Source organism: Tauraco erythrolophus, chromosome 21 (assembly GCF_009769465.1).
Source record: "Tauraco erythrolophus isolate bTauEry1 chromosome 21, bTauEry1.pri, whole genome shotgun sequence".
Classification (NCBI taxonomy): Eukaryota; Metazoa; Chordata; class Aves; order Musophagiformes; family Musophagidae; genus Tauraco; species Tauraco erythrolophus.
The window spans coordinates 1,660,984-1,676,584 of record NC_141485.1 but is presented as its reverse complement, the minus strand read 5'-3'; positions in this window follow the sequence as shown (position 1 = coordinate 1,676,584).

Sequence of the window (15,601 nt, the reverse complement as noted above, 5' to 3'; positions counted from 1 at the left end):
TCGCCGCAGCGCCGGGGAGTTGAGGCTCTGAGAAAATGGTGGATGCGAAGAACAGATGCTCCTGTTACACCGAGTTAGTTTCTATGCAGCTGATGCGCTTAGCCTAGTTTATTTCATGGAAACTTTTAAGCTGGATCTAGTCCAACGTGCAGGGAAGCCTATTGCTGCCGTCGATTCGAGTGGGTTTTAGATCCAGCCCATTCAGGTCTCCGGTTGCATGTAGCTCAATAGGGGTTTTATTTTTTTCTTCTCAAGTTTCCATAAGCATTCCGCATTAGGTTAATGGCCTAGCACCGGCTGAGAGTTTTAAAGTTGAATTTTGCCTTGGAAGGATTTGTGCTGTGGAAAGTCAGAACAGTCGGATCAATGGCATGAAAGCCCGTCCTCCGGGCGAGGAGAGCCGGCGGGTGCCCGGCTGCGCTGGCGAGGCGCTGCGGGGAAGGAAGTATAATGGCACAGCCACCCACGCTGCCAGGAAATCATGGAAACGCTCTACCTTGGGCACGTTTTTTTCTGTCTTTGGAACACCCTGTCACTGCCGGAGGGTGCTTGGGGTGAGGAGAAATTTGGGATTCGACCTTTTGTGTCTTACCACTGGAGAGTCATCCCTGAGTGTTGTAAATTGGGCAGATTTCTGTCCAGTTGAGATCATGGATGAGAGGGAAAAAAACCCACGTGTTGTTCTCAGCGTATGAGTTAAATTCTATTTGTTCACAAATAAAGGAATTTTTTTCCCCCCTCTTAAAACAACTTTTTTCGTTAGAGTGGCAGAAGAAAAAGTATTTAATGTGTTTGCATTTGTCCGCGAGAGGTTTAAAGAAAAAACACCAAAACCCCAATAAGCTGTTTGAGCTGCAGCAATCCCGGGTTACATAAAGGGGCCGGGGCTGCCGAGGGATTAGTCGGTGGCATTACTGGTGGTGATAAGCCCTCCAAGTTCTGCTCGCTCTCCGCTCACTTTTATTTTAGAAACAGGCACTCTGAGCCGTATTTTGAAAGCTGGCTGAGGTTAATTTTCAAGGCTGTCCGGGTTAGATTCCCACCAAAGAAAGAAGGAAGGAAAACTTGGACTTAACGAACGCTCAGGTTTTTAAAAGCATCCAGCACTCTCGTAGTTTTTTATCTCACCACTTAGGGTCCCCAGATGGGAGCTGAGTTGTTGAGAAGAGGACTACAGTTTTTCCCTTCTGAAAACTGCCTTGCTTTCCTGGTGGCTTAAGTTCATCTGTCTCAAAAATAGATTTAACAGTATTTTCAAAAGACAGCTATTAAAAGCACTTCGAGTTTTTAAATGCCTTTGAGGTCTGTCTCACCGCTTAAGTGGACCTTCTTACTGGTGCAATTTAGGATAAATAGCTAAGTGTAAAAATAAACCTCTTCCTCTCCTAATTGTCAGGCAGAATAAAACTTAAAACTTGATCCCCTTCTACCTGTTCATTTAATTCAGCGTGTATATGCTTCTTATCTTTGGATCACTCGCTCACAGCTTCCAGAGCAGCAACTGAAGGATGACGGAGGAACTACGTGCTAATTTTTATGTCAAAAATAGCTTTCACCTTTAAAGGCGCAAGGCTCAGTGACTGTTTTCCAATTAGAAAAAGAATGCCTCAGCTTCTGTTGCGAATCCGTTTTACAGCTGTGCTCAGATTTGACTGTCAGCCCCTGGTTAAAATTTAGTACTGAGGTCTTGACCTAGAAACAAACCTTTTTTGGTACTGGTTTGGAAAAAGTATTCCAGTGCTGAGGGAAACAGAGCCAGGCTGTCCAGCTCGCTCCCCCAGCACGGGCTGCGAGAGCGTTCCCGTCACATCGGTAAGTAAAGCCCTCGTAGGGCTTAGGATTTTCTTTAAGGAAGCGTAAACGCTTTTTGAAAACCAGACAGTTGTAAAACATTTCAACGTGGGCATCTGCAATTACTGCTTGAGTTGGAGTATAGACCTCTGCTTTCCTTCCAAAGCATTTCCCATAGCTACCTCCAAAAAACAAGGGGCATTTTCTGAACGTATGGCACCTTTTGTTTTTCAGAGAAGGCAGAAACACTCCATTCACCTTTTCACTCAGTTGTTACCGCCAGCTGTCAAGACAAAAACATTTGTGTTCTGTGTTTTCTGTGCAAGGTTTGTTTTTCAGGGAATTATTGGAACCGGCTGAATTAAATTCGCTATTTTAATTCTTCATAGTTGTGTATTTCTATTCCCGTTTCTTTTTACTTCCTAGCATCATTAGCAGCTAAGACCCATGTGAAAGGACAGTAAAGAAATTTGATAAAAATCACCTGTTCCCCCCGAAACGAGCCTGGATTAGGAACAGGGATTGCAGCCAGCAAAGCTCACGGCAAGGCGCTGTGTCGCAGGAGAGATGCTGATCTGCGTTTAACTTTGGGAAAGCAAATGTTTGCGGCGCTTGCACGCACGGAACACTGAAGGTTTGCCTCTAATGTTTTCCCTCTTACTGATGTCTTTGTTCCTTGTCAAAGCCTTACAGATTTTTGCCCAGGCTAAGGGTCGCTTGGCTGCCAGACACGGACGAAACAACTGAGTGGGGAAAAATCCTGCCAGAGCTTTGGACCATCCTAAAGGCGTGCTCGGGGTCTGGCACCCACAGACCTGCTTCTGAGCCGGTCTCACTGGCCGCCGCAGGGTGCTGCCGGAGGCCGACCGCGGTGCCCGGAGGTGCGGTGTTCCTCCCGCAGCGTGTCCGGAAGGGTTTGGAGAGCTACGAGGGAAGCGGAGGCCTCGACCCGCTGCCGTTGCGGTCTCACTCTGGTCTCTGCAGAACGGGAAGTGTCTGCACGGTGTAAACTGGCTCCTGTAACTTGTAAGAGGAGATGACTTCCCGTCCGGAGCCGTTCTGGGGTCTGGCTGCGAGCTGTCAGATGCTGTAGCGCTGGATGCCGGAGATGGCTGCGTCCTGTCGGTGGTCGAAGTGATGCTTTGTTATAATCCGTCCCTCACGTTCGGCCCTGGGGCAGGAGCGGTGCATCCTCTTCCTCACCCCGCGCGTGCACCGGGCTGAGTCCCGAACTCCGAAAGGAGACAGACCCAAAAGCGGCCCCCGCAAGCAGCTCCCCTGGGGGATATGCTGCTCCGCACGTCGGGGCCGACGGGGAAGCGTGGGGGATCCTGAGCCCCCCAGGGCCGGGCAGGTCCGGGGTGGCGGCGGGTCAGGGCTGCGGGGTCCGGGCGGCTCGAAACGGGACGCCCCGGGATGAGGGGGGGGGGGGGGGGGGGCATGCCCGGCCCGGGGGGGCCACGTCCAGATGCGGGCGAGGGGATCCCCCAGGCCCCGAGGAGGGACCGAAGCGACCCCCCTGTCCCCGCTGCATTTCGGCCCGGCCGCCGCTAGGCCCCGCTCCCCGCGCCCCCCCGGGCCGCCCCGGCCCGGCCCCGGCCCCGGCCCCGCCGCGCCGCCCCCAGCTGCCGGGCACGGCGGCCGCCCCCGCCCCCGCCCGCCCGCCACGTACGTCTCCCGTCCCGGCTCCTTTCCATGGTTCCCGGCGTGACTGCTGCCTGCCGCCGCCCCCGCAGCGCGGCGCCGACCGCCGGTAAGGGGGGGGCGGGCCGGGCCGGGGCTCTTTGTGCGCCGCGCCGGGCCGGGCCGGGCCGGGGGGGGCGGGCGGTGCCTCCCGGCCTGCGCGGGCCGCGGCCCGGAGCCGCGCGGGCCCCGGCGAGGAGCAGGGGGCGGCCCCGGGGCTGCGCGGCCGAGCCCGGGGCTGCGCGGTGCGGTGGGGCCGGCGGGGCGGGAGGTGCCGCCGCTTCGGCCTCCACTGGGGCCCGGGCCGAGCGGCCCGGCGGCTGCGGCACGGCCCGGTGCGGGGCCGCGCCTGTTGCGGCTGCCCGGCCGCCCCCTCCGGAGCCGCGGCCGCAGCCCACCGGCCCGGCCCCGCCGCTTCTCCCGGCTCCCCACGTCCCGGCGGAGCCCCTCGGCCGTGCCTGGGGCCCCGCTCCCGCCGGGTACCGGGAGGGTCCCGCAGAGGCCGTCCCGCGTGGGGAGAGCCCTCGGGGAGGCGTGAAGGGGGGGGGGGCGCAGGGCGAAGCGTCCCCCGCCCCGCGTGGGGCCGGCGGAGGGACGGCAGAGCCCGGCCGGGGGGCAGCACCGGGCTGCCGGCAGCACCCGCTGCCCCCTCTGCCCCCTCGGGGCATCGCCGCTCCCCGAGCGTGACCCCTCCGCGGCGCGGGGGGCGCGGGCAGCGTTTGGGTGTTGGTGGGTTCCCACTGCGGGACCTCGTCCCCATCCCCTGCGCCCGGTCCGTGGGGCGATGCCCGTCACACCCCGACATCTCTGCCAGGGTGGGTGGCAGCGCAGTGCCCCGGTGTTGGGGGTCACCTCCTGGACCCCTGGGCTGGTGCCCAGCCATGTCTCCCCGTAAGGATGGAGGGCACCGTCCCGCCAGGCTGCTCCTTGCCCGTGGTTCCCGGCCGGTGCCGAAATTGCCACCAATGGGTTGTGGGCAGACGGAGGTGGAGAAGGGTGTGAGAGTGGCCTCACCTGTGGAAGTCGCCGTTCGAAGCAGCGCTCTCACGCGCCGTCTGTCTCGTCAGGCGGGTTGGAACGGCTCCTTTTTATTATATTTTTAAAAAGCAGCAGTCACACCTCCTCCTCACACCTCCTCCTGCTGCTACCACCGACAACAAACATGGGGGACGGAGCGGTGAGGATATCTGCGCAGGAACGCCGCCGTCCTGGGCTGACCCCTGACGCTGTGACTGAGGCTTTGCTGGTGGGGCTGTCCTGCAGCCGGGGAAGCTGTGGCCCTTCTCCTCCTCCTCCTGGTTTGTCTCTAATGACACCAGCTGAAGCAGCACCTGCTCTGCTGTGAAGCTTTTTGCGTTTTTCATGAAGGTTTTCCAATGAAAGTGTCTGGCTGGAGCCCGGCACCGGGGCAGTGAGACCCCAAAGGAGCCAGCACCTCTGTGAGGGGAGATCGGCCGGTGCCGGCGGTGGGGCTGGAGGAAGGCTTTCTGCAGTCCTCGTGGCAGAGGAGACCCAGCCCATCGTCAGCTTGCTGTGCCTCTCTCGTCGCTCCCTGTCGTTGTGCTCCCTGCTCCCGGGGCCGTCCGTGCCCTGATGTCTGACCACCCCAGCAGTGCCCGTCTCCGCCGCGGTGAGGATGTGTCTGATGCCGGCAGAGCCTTACACACCGATCCCTGGGTGCCTGCAGCCGCGGTGCTGGAGCCTTTGATTGCCAAATCATTTCCTTCAAGGACAAGTTCAAGGCACCCGTTCTCTTCCCAGCCCCGAAGTTCCCAGGAAAGTCTTGACTTTGTCAGCATTTTATTAAAAAAAGAGCTTTCAAAACAAAAAAAACCCTAACAAACCAGCATCTAACCCGTGCACCGACACTTCACCTTTTCCTCTGACCAGATCAGTGCGGCTGAGCGGGCTTTGCCGTCGCGGTGGCGTGGGCGCTGTGGTCGCCTTCTGCCCCGGGCTGATAAGCACGCGGGGAGCGAGCAGGGCTTCGGAGCGCGATGGCGAGCGCTCCGTGCTTATCTGCCTGCACAAGCACCCTGTGCGGGGGCGAGGATAAGGGGGGATGCTGCGGACAGCGGCATTTGTAAGGGAACTGCCGGGAGAGGAGCCGGAGGGTTGTTCACGTCTGTGCCGTGGAGGTAAAATCCCGGGGTGGGACCTGTGGTGAGGGGGCTGCTGCTGTAACCCTTTGGGTGCGCTCGCCGGCCAGCGTCGCAGGGTGCTTGTGCTCGGAGCTGGGAAGCTTTGGGCAGCATGAGTGGATGATGATGATGATAATTGTATACTGTAAAATATGAAAAGTGGTTAAAGTAATAAGACGGAGCCCCTCACCGCTGTGCGAGGTGGTAATGGGTCCCTCTCTTGTGTCATGGCCATCTCCGTGACCCAGCAGTGTCTCCATCACCGTGGCTGGGGTGCAGAGGGATGTTGGCCAGAGCCTCACCTCTGCTCGGTGGCACTGGGCTCGCAGCAACGGTTCAGGGACCAGGTTTTCCCAGGCCTCAGTCCTGGTTTTCACTGGGCTGCCAGTTCCCTGGGGTCAGCGCAGGAGCCAAGCGGAGGCGGTGGTGTGCGAGGCGAGCCAGGGCAGGGAGCCTCGCCAGCAAGACGGTCCCTAAATGGAATAGGGAAGTTGAAAGGGAAAAGAAATCCACCCCAGCTGGCTGAAAATAATGGGAAGCAAGAACCAGCAGTGTCCTGCGAGTGTTGGCCACTGGCCACCCTCTTCCCCTGCCCAGGGGGGCTCACCGTGTCCACCCTGGTGTTGGCAGTGCTGGAGGGGGCAGGCTGCCGTGCCCCCATCCGCGGTGCCCCCGTCCCGCCCTGCCGGCCGCCTTTGATGCGGGTGAGTGGCAGGTCCATTGTGGCCCCTTTGTGCCTCCCTCGGTTCTCCGGGTCCGCACAAAACCTGCCATGGAAACCAAAGGCAGCCGCTGCCCCAGGAAACCCGCAGGCGCAATTAGGAAATGCAAATATAAATGCAAATTCCTGCCCTGCTGTCCAGAGCCCCGAAAGTTGTCCCTGGGCCACCGGTGTCCCCAGGGGATGGGGAAGGCATCGGGGCAGGACTGGGCAGGCAGCAAGAGCCGGGGTGAGCCGCTTTTGGGGTGCTGCGGGCTCTTCCCCGGCCATCCCGTGCTCGGCGGCGGGGGGAGCGGGGCATCCCAGCCCGTGCCGAGTGGTGACTCATAGGTGACAATATGACATTGATATTTTTTTCCGTCCTCTTGGTTGCCCAGCGACAAACAAACAAACGAGTGTCTTAAAACCGCACGTAACTGCCTCGCAGGAGCTGTCCCCTCCTGCCACGGCTGAGCCTGGCCGGGCTCCGGCGTGTCCCCATCACTGGCGGTTCTGCCTGTATCTTCTGGGGTTTGTTTTGGGATGGAACTCTCTGTCTCGACACAGCTATGATGTGTGAGCCCGGCAGAGGTGAGGCAGGCTGCCGCCTTGCTGGTAGGGACCCTCCTTGCCAAAGCACACCAAGAGTAGATGGAAAAGGAGATAAAATCCACCCTCAAATAACTCCGGGAAGCACAAAAGCTTCAGGTCTTCATGCCTAGGTGGCATTTATGAGCAATGGATACTGTGACCCTTCCTGGGGTCCCCGGAGGGGCGCGGGTGGGTGGAGTGGGGGTAATGGGGCTGAAGAGGATGGAGGAGAGAGCGGGGAGGTTAAGGGGGGACGCTGATCCGAGCAGTTCCCCTCCCTGGCAGGAAGCAATGACGTTTTCTTTCCCATCTGCTGGAGCAGCTGTAGCCAGGAGCCAGGGAGCCAAGGTTGGCGTGTGGAGGGCATTGTCCACAGCAATAACGTGTGTTGGGAAGGGGGGATCCTTTATGTGCTGTTCTGAACCCAATCCAGCTGCTTAAAACCAAGCATTTGTTGATAGCTTTTATTTTTCCAAGCTGCTGTCCCGGGACCGTTCCTATCGGCGGCTGAAGCGGTGTGGGATGCGCGTCCCCACCAGCGGTGCTTTCCCCCAGCCCCAGTCTGCTTTTATGGCTGGGAAATGAGCGCTGACTCCTGGAAGCGGTGTTTCTTCCTTCTGCCTGACAGCTCGTCGATCCCTGCCCTCGCTCGCTTCCCCAGGGAAGGTGCGCGCAGCCGGGCGCGCCGGCGATGGAGCCTTGCCGCTGTCCTTGGCGAGGGAAGCAGAGCTTGAGCGGGGGGGAAACAGGCGGATCGTCGCTGGAGGACGGAGCGTGGCGCTCTGCGAGATGGGTTACGGGGACGTGCGGGCTCAAAGCTGATTTTAACATTTGCCTCGGTTACGGAGTCAGTTGTCACGGTGGGTTTTTTCTTTGCCGATGCACTTCCAGGTGCCATTTAGGGGGGGGACGGGGGGACCGGGACCCTGCGGGTGCTGCCCCTTGCACCTTTGCAGAGCCAGGCTGGGCATGGGCAGAGGGGGAACGGTGGCCGGAGCGTCGGCCGATGGAGATGGGTCGCGTGGGAGCATGTCCCGGGGCTGTAAGGCAGCGGTGGAGATGGGGAATGGCCTTCGGGAGGATTTCTGGGCTCCTGGAGCCTGAACTGTTGCTTATAAAATCCTCGTGGCTTTGAACCTCCCTGGTGGTCGGGCCAGTGCGAAGCAACTGGGATGGGACAGTGATGGGGTTCGATGTGAATTAATTATGCAAATGTAAAAATAACAAAACAGAAGGCAGATGGTTTTGTGAAGAACGTGGCCCGGTGTGGTGGCCGGGCACAGCGAGCGAAGGGGGCAGCGGGCAGAGCTGCTGCTCGGGATTTCCCTCGCTGCCGAGAAACGGGGCCGTGCTGGCACGGAGCAGACTGTGCTGCTGGGCTTGAAAGGAGACTGGGAGCTTATCTGAGCACTGGCCTGGTTTCAAATCCAGGTTAGCATCCCGTGTAACATCTGTATGAAGCCGTGATGTGCTGTGATGGAGCAGAAGGAATGGAGCAAACTCAATTCTCCATCTTTCAAGGGCTTCTCTCTCCCCCGTGAGCCCCGTCGTGCTGGGGATGGAGGAGCCTGTTCCTGGGACTGGCTGGAAACGCTTCTGCAGGAGGAGCCTGGCGTCTCGGCGTTAATTAAATATCCGTCCCTGGCGAGGTGTAGCGTTTCAAGCAGGTTCTCCTCTGCTGAGCAATGTCACCCGGCGCGAGGGAGGACAAAAGAGCGGCGCGATCACGGTGTGACGCGGTGTCCCAGGACAACGAGGATATGGCAGCGCCCGAATTGTTGGCTTGGCGCTTTCGCGGGGTAGCTTGCATCAGCCATATGGCTTAGTGACTCATAAAAAAAAAAAGCTCCTCCATTTGCAACTTAATTAGTCCCTTTCTTCCCCCTGCTCTTGGCTCGCAGCGATCCCGACTTCAGGCACAGTGCTGAGCGGCACAGCGGGCTGAGCTCCTGCCTTCGGCGCGGCGGCGGCACGGACTCGTCCTGGATGCCAAGGGATGGGCGATGGTGCTGGGTGGCCGGCATGGGCATCGGGCAGCAGCCTTTTCTCTGGCTGAGTGCCACGCGTCGCTACTGTGCCATGTCACAAGGGGCTGGGAAGGAGAGAGGTGAGGGAGGGCAGACTGGTCTTCTGCTTTGCCTCTGCACCCAGAATCCCTGCAGGGTGACCCCAGGGCTCCCTCGGCTTCCCTGGAGAGGCTCTGCCAGGGCATCCACCTGCTCACCTCCCCGTCTGCGCATCACAGTGTCCCCATGGCTGCATCTCCCCGTCGTCCCCCTGTGCCGCCCTCGTCCTCTCCCCGGGGATGCTGGAAGCTGCAGAGGCGGTGGTGGACGGGCAGGACCTTCCCATGCAGGTCCCCCACCATCCCTGGGGGGTTTCACCGCACACGTGGCGTGGAAACCCCAGGGCCATCCTCCTCCTCGGCTGTGGTTTAGCACCCTGAGGGACTGGCAGCCCGCCACACGGTCACCTTTCAATCTTTATGCCAGACCCCGATGGCCAGGGGCATGTCCTGGTGAATAATTCACCGTGCCGGCGGTGAGAGTTTTACTGACTAATTTTGTTTCCATAGAAACTCGCGTGGTCTCGCTGCTTCGCGGAGCCTCGGGCGAATCAATATGGGTTTTTTTTTTTTCTTCCCTTGGACGGTGAGCGATGGCCCTTAGACCCTGACGGCGGGAGAGCAGCGGCCGGAGGTGCCGTTGGCTGGGAGGCACCTCGCCGCTGCCTTCGCCTGCGCAGCCTCCTGTCCGTCCCTGCAGGATGCCCAGGATGATCCCACAGAGACGATCTGTGCCGCTGGGCTGGGGCAGGGTAAACCCAGTCTAATCCCAGTCCATTCCAGTCTATTCCCAGTACATTCCTGCTATGCCAAGAGGTGGAGGGGAAGGGGCTGCCTCTGCTCAGGCTCTTTCTTTATTTTTTTCGCTTCTTGTCCTTTAATTTCTTTGGATCTTGACCTAAAATGGCAAATTAGCATTTGTGAATGAGTTATGCTGATTAGCCAGGGAATTAGCCCCCAGCCTGGGTTCACTTTCGCCCGCTCCCCGTTAGGTGCTTGCTGACCAAATCTAACCCAAAAGTTGCCCGGTCGTGGCTCCTCCATGCACCCTGACCTGGGTCCAGCCCCGGGAAGAGCCACACACCTTTGTCCCCACAGGAATTTTTATTTTCTTTGACTCCCTGCAGCTTCCCGGTGCTTTTGTGCGGAGCTGGCAGCACAGAGGGAGAAGAAGGGACAAGCTGCTGGAGATGGGTTTGTGTGACATATAACACAGGGCTTTGGCCGGCGTCGGCGGGGAACGTGGGCAGGCACGAAGGTGCTTGGGCTTCCCTCCTGCCAGGCTTGGGATGCATGGGTAAACTGAGGCAGGGAGTTTGGCGATGGGCACAGGGCTTTCCCACGGGCCGGAGGCAACGCTGGCACCTGGACCTTGCACCCGATGCCCCTCGCAGCTGCTTCAGAGAAGCTCGGAGCTGGGTTTTCAGCCGGGACGCGTGTGTGTTGATGTCGGCAGCGAACGCCGGAGGAGGAAAGGTCGTCACTGCTCAGCCACCCCATGGAATAATCTTATCTCGGCCTCTCTGCTTCGGGCCATCTCTTGCATTTAATTCATCACGCGTCGGTACGAGGTGGGGCTGGCCAGAGATGCGCTCAGACCGTGCAAAGGGCTGCTGGGTTACTTTAATGGCTCACACTTGCTTGACCTATTTTTTTTTTTTTTTAATCCCTTCCTGGAAACGTTATTTCATGTTTGAATTCCCTCAACTATTTTAGGAATGTCGTCCTACCAAGATCAAATTACCCTCAACGAAACCGGCGCGGGGCGGCCTCGCAAGGCAGGCAGCTTTTTGATGAAGATCTAGGTCTACCTCGTTAATACGGGCTTCGTTTGGGGCGGGGGCTGTAATTCTGGCGTGGCAAACGTGTGAAAGCCGGGGATTAGCGCGGCACAATGCCGTGCGGGGGGCTCTGCCCTCCCTTGGCAGAGAGGGCTGGGGGCATCCTGGCGTGGCCGGTGGTGCCGGGACCCCGGGGGCTGGGCAGCAGCCCTGCGGATCCCGCTGCACGCTGGCACTGGTGGGAGGAAGGTGGGTGCTTTGGGTACCGCTCCGGGGGTGCGAGGGGTCCGTGGTAGAGCCCTTCCTGCCTCTCCTGTCCCAGCTGAGTGCAGCACCCCACGTTTTAGCTGGGTGTCGATGGTTTATGAGCTGGGTGGGTGCTGTGGGGGGCCGACATCTGGTCGGCTTGCAAAGGGCCCTCATAAATCTGTCCGGGAGGATGGCATGGCCGGCTGCAGCCAGGCGGGCAGCAGGTGCCCCGAGGCAGCAGCAGCTGCCTCTTCTTCTCCTAAATGTGGTTATTGTGCATTCCGGAGCGCAGGTCCGTGGGCTCTCCGGGAGCACCGTCAGGTCAGAGTGCCCGAGCGATATTGCTGCCGGTGGCGGGGCCGGGATCACGCCGTGGCTCTCCCTGATCCCCTCTGGCTGCTCCTCTGGCTTTGTACACTGCCGGTGGAGCCCAGAGGGAGTTTCCTTCTGCAGAGAGGTACGTGCCGCGCAGGTTCTCCAACAGGGCTTGCTCCTGCTCTCCTCCCTGATTGCTTTTCACTTTGGAAACGGCTTAAACCCGGCCATTTTAATACGCGGTAGAACCAGTATTAAAGGGAATCCTCAGGTGCTTATTTGCTTCCGTGAAAAAGGATTTGCTGGCCAGCAGTTTTCCCAGGCTGCGGGCGCGGGGGGGTGCACGTCCCCTGAGGCCGACAGAAAGGGATGGAGGGGATTTTGGAGAGACTGGTAAGGCCCATCCTGGGCACTACGGGAACTTTTGTTCCTGATCATTTACTTTTCATCCCGATTTCAATCCTGTGACAGTCACACCTGCAGCCACCCAGCAGCCACGGTCCCGGACTTCTCATTCCCGTATGGAGCCATCCCTTTGCAGGAGCCTGGCTGCAGGCACAGCTCAGCAAATCTGCCCTGGCCGAGGCCGTTATTTCTGGTTTCATGTCCCTAGTTTTGAGGCTTCCTCCGAGAATCTTCCCTCCAGAAGCCGGGGTGCCGGCAGCCCTTGGCTCCAGCAGCGTGGCAATAGCAGGGAGAAGGGCTGGGCTGGTTCAGCGGGGTTTGAGCAATCCCATCTGTTGTCTGAGCTGCAGCAGACGCCGGGAACGGAATATTTGCGTTCAGCGCTTGGTGCCAGGGCTCTTCCCAGGGCCGTGAGCGATCAGTCCCGGTGCTTTTACAGCTGTTCACTCCTCCGGCCGGGCCGCGTTCCTCGCAGAGCTGAGCCACTCTTATTTCCAGCATGACGTTACTGGTTCCACCGACCCCCGGGATTATCCAGCTGCTCATCCATGCCGGTCCTGGATGGCTGACGGCCGAGCTGCGGGCAGCCTCCTCCATGCTGGAGCAGCATCTTGGACCATCCCGGCGCCACGGTGCGCCCTGATGTGAGAGGTCTGTTCCTGCGAGGTGTTGAGTGCCCCGTGCCCAGACACCAGCGTGGGCAGGGCAGGGTGCTGCCCCCGATGAGCGTAATTAAGGGTTTCTCTGTGGCTGCCGAGGTCTCGTTCTTGGCTCTGGCTCAGTCCAGGGTGGATCTGAATTGTGCAAGTTGTTAGTGGCTCAGGTGGGAGAAGGGGCAGAGTGCACCCATGGGCTGGCAGGGGTGAGCCTCCTCTGCGGGGTCTCATTTTTTGGTTTTTTAAGTGGTGAGCTAATGGCAGGAGCCGGACCCCACAGTCTGCCAGTGCCTGAGCGCAGCGTGCAGCGAGAAAGCAACCACAGACACGTGTGGCAGAGCATCCTGTGCCATCCTGGCTGGGCGGCGATGGCAAAACCAGAGCTGCCTGGGTGGAAGCTGCTGTGGAGGTGGCAATGCGGGAGCCTTTCCGGCAGGTTTGCTGGTACGGCGGCACGGCAGAAGGGCCGGCGCTGGCTCTGCACCTGGCCCCCAGCCTGGCCTTGGGACACCACCTGGCAATTTTCTCCGCAGCACAGGTCATCGCCGGGACAGCCATGGCTGCTGGGTGCGGAGGTGGCTCAGCTGGGAGCTGCCACTGTGTCCCCAGGGTTAGCTGGGACTGGGCACTGCCCGTGCCCTGCGGCTGCTGACCCTGGTGAGTCGGGAAGTTTACCCCTTGCTGCTGGGGCTGGTGGGGGGCGCAGGGCACAGTGCTGGCCCCACCAGGGTCCCTGCGGCCACCTCGCTGCTCCCGGCGACCCGCGGGATGGGGACACGCGCACCCAGAGCTTGCAAAGCTTTTAAGCTCCTCCTGTGATGGGCGCAACAGAAGGGCGAAGGATTATGCCTGTGCCCGGGTTTGGATGGAGCTGTACCGGCGTTCAGGGACATTTTTGCTGGGAAGGCCTGCTTTAAGGCAGGAAGAAAGTTGATCAGGCAACAGCTAAACGAGTCGTCGCAGCCTAATTCTGCAGACAGCGGGCACGCGGCAAAGGGCAGCCCAGCCCGCGCCCCACTGCGCCCCGAGCGAGCCCGCCCCCGTGCCTGGGCTGGCAGCTGGACACCCGCTTTCTTCTTGCCTTTTTGGGAAATCCAAAGGATTTTGCTTTTCCTGGCGTCTTCCCAGCCCCTCACTGACATCACAGAAATAAGGGCTGGAATTGTGCAGAGCCCCTTCCCGGCGCTCTGGCTGGGGATCCTGCTGCCCTCCCCACCACTCGCCTCGAGGTGCTGGTGGGGACAAGCAGGAATTGGGGAGGATCCTGCAAATGCAGCTCCTGGTTTATCTTTTAAATTAACTCCTGCCCATGTCGTGACGTGCTTTTCCCTGGATTTTAACTCATACTAGTGTAGCCGTTTCCATTTCTCTGGGTTAGTGGCAGGACTTTAAAAAATGGTTTTAAAAACCTGTATTTGCAGTGTTTCACCACCGTCAGCTCTGCCCGCAGTGGTGTCTGCCCTGAGCCGCCCTGGTCTGCGCCAGGGGCACCGGCTGCCCCTCGGTTTTGCCCTATGTGCCCTTCACCACAGCCTCCTGCAAGTCCTGCGGCCTCCGGGCATATCTCAGGGGCTGGGAAGGTCCCAGCACGGTCCCTCGGCGTTGTTTGAAGCCAGATGTGCAGCAGAGCCTTTGTGGCGTGTAAATATCTTGTCTCCATCCCTAATTTAGTCCATTTTCCGACCAGAAGCATTCAGTTACTCGGCGCGTCGCCGTGCACAGTCGCGCTCTCCAGCAACTCCATTTCCATGAGTTGTCCCAGACTCTCGTGTCGCGGTGACACCATCCCCGGACCAGAAGTGTCCCTCCCCAGTGGGGAAGGGGCTTGTGTGGGTATTGCCAGCGCCTGGCACAGTGGTGGCCCTCATGGTGGCAGGGAAGACCTTAAATACACAACTCAAAGGTCCAATGCTGGGAGACAAAAGCCCCTGACCACCGGCGCTTCTTGTTGCTTTCTAGATCTTGGGATTTTTAAATGGACCTGGCATTTCCAAGCACATTCCCTGATTTTGGGGGCTGATTTTACTCTCTGAGGTTTCTGAGCTAGCGTGGCGTTTCCGAGCTGATGGTTCTCTGCAAAAGTTCTCGTCTTCGTATCCGGATCATGGGTGTATTTGCAGTGTATCCTATATGAGCTGTTTTCCCCTCGATGTCCAGGCTTTCCCCATCCTCTTGGAGAAGCCGCATCTTTCAAGGAGTGTGTGTACCCTGTGAATGTGTTATAACTCAGTTTAATATGTGACTAAACCAGCCATGCAATATTGCAATTAAAGTATAATACCAGAGGTGCGAACAACTCCGGCTTTTTGCTGGGAATGAGTCATGACAGCAGAGGAGGAACCGAGAAGCAGCATTTTATTAATTGACTCCAGCAGATTTATTTGTCCTGGGTGAATAGAGCTGGGCAGGGCTGTCGGAATTGTTCCTGCTCCGCTCGCCCAGCGCTGCTCCGTGCCTGGCTCCTGGCGAGCAGGAGGTGATCCTGGGGACGGGATGAGAGCGGCCGCGGCGATGGAACCAGTTCTTGGCTGGGTGGTCTCTTAAATGCTTTTTGTGAGTGAGCTGAAGGTTCCCAGTGCTCTTTGGAACGGGACCCTGGAGCCCGGCAGCGAACCTCCGGCTGCGTTTTCCCAGGTCCGGGGAATCCTTGTGGGGTGGGATCCGCATGAGGCTGTTGGCATGTGCCTGGGGTCTCCAGCTGCCAGGATTACAAAAAAGCCAGGAAGGGAGAGCGAAGCGTGCCCGCGGAGCAGGAATCGTTCCCCTGTCCTCTGGAGGTGTCGGCAATTCCTCGGGGTGCTGAGCCGGAGCAGGGCTGCTCCCGGGATGAAACAAGGGTCGACCAGCATCGCCAAAGGAAACCTTTTCCCAGAGTTGGTGCTGAGTTTCCCAAGTTTTGCAGGTGCTTTTGCTCTTGGCAGCCTCTGGAAGCCCCTTGGAGCTGCTCGGAGCCCGGGTGACCTTCAGAGGCGACTGCTCCGCTTAATGGCTTTGAATCTGATTATGCCCCGTTTCGCTGAGAAATGTGCTTGGCGTGTTCTTCCGAATGAAATACCATTTTAGGGGCAGTTATCTTGAACTCTCTGCCTGCCGCTTAGGAAAAAGCCTTTGAAAATGATATTATGGATCACAAGTGTTCCTGGGGTAATTCTGTTTCAACAGCGGAGTTAATCCAGAACTGAATTTGGCCCTGCATTTCCAAATGAGAAGCAGGAGCTGTATAA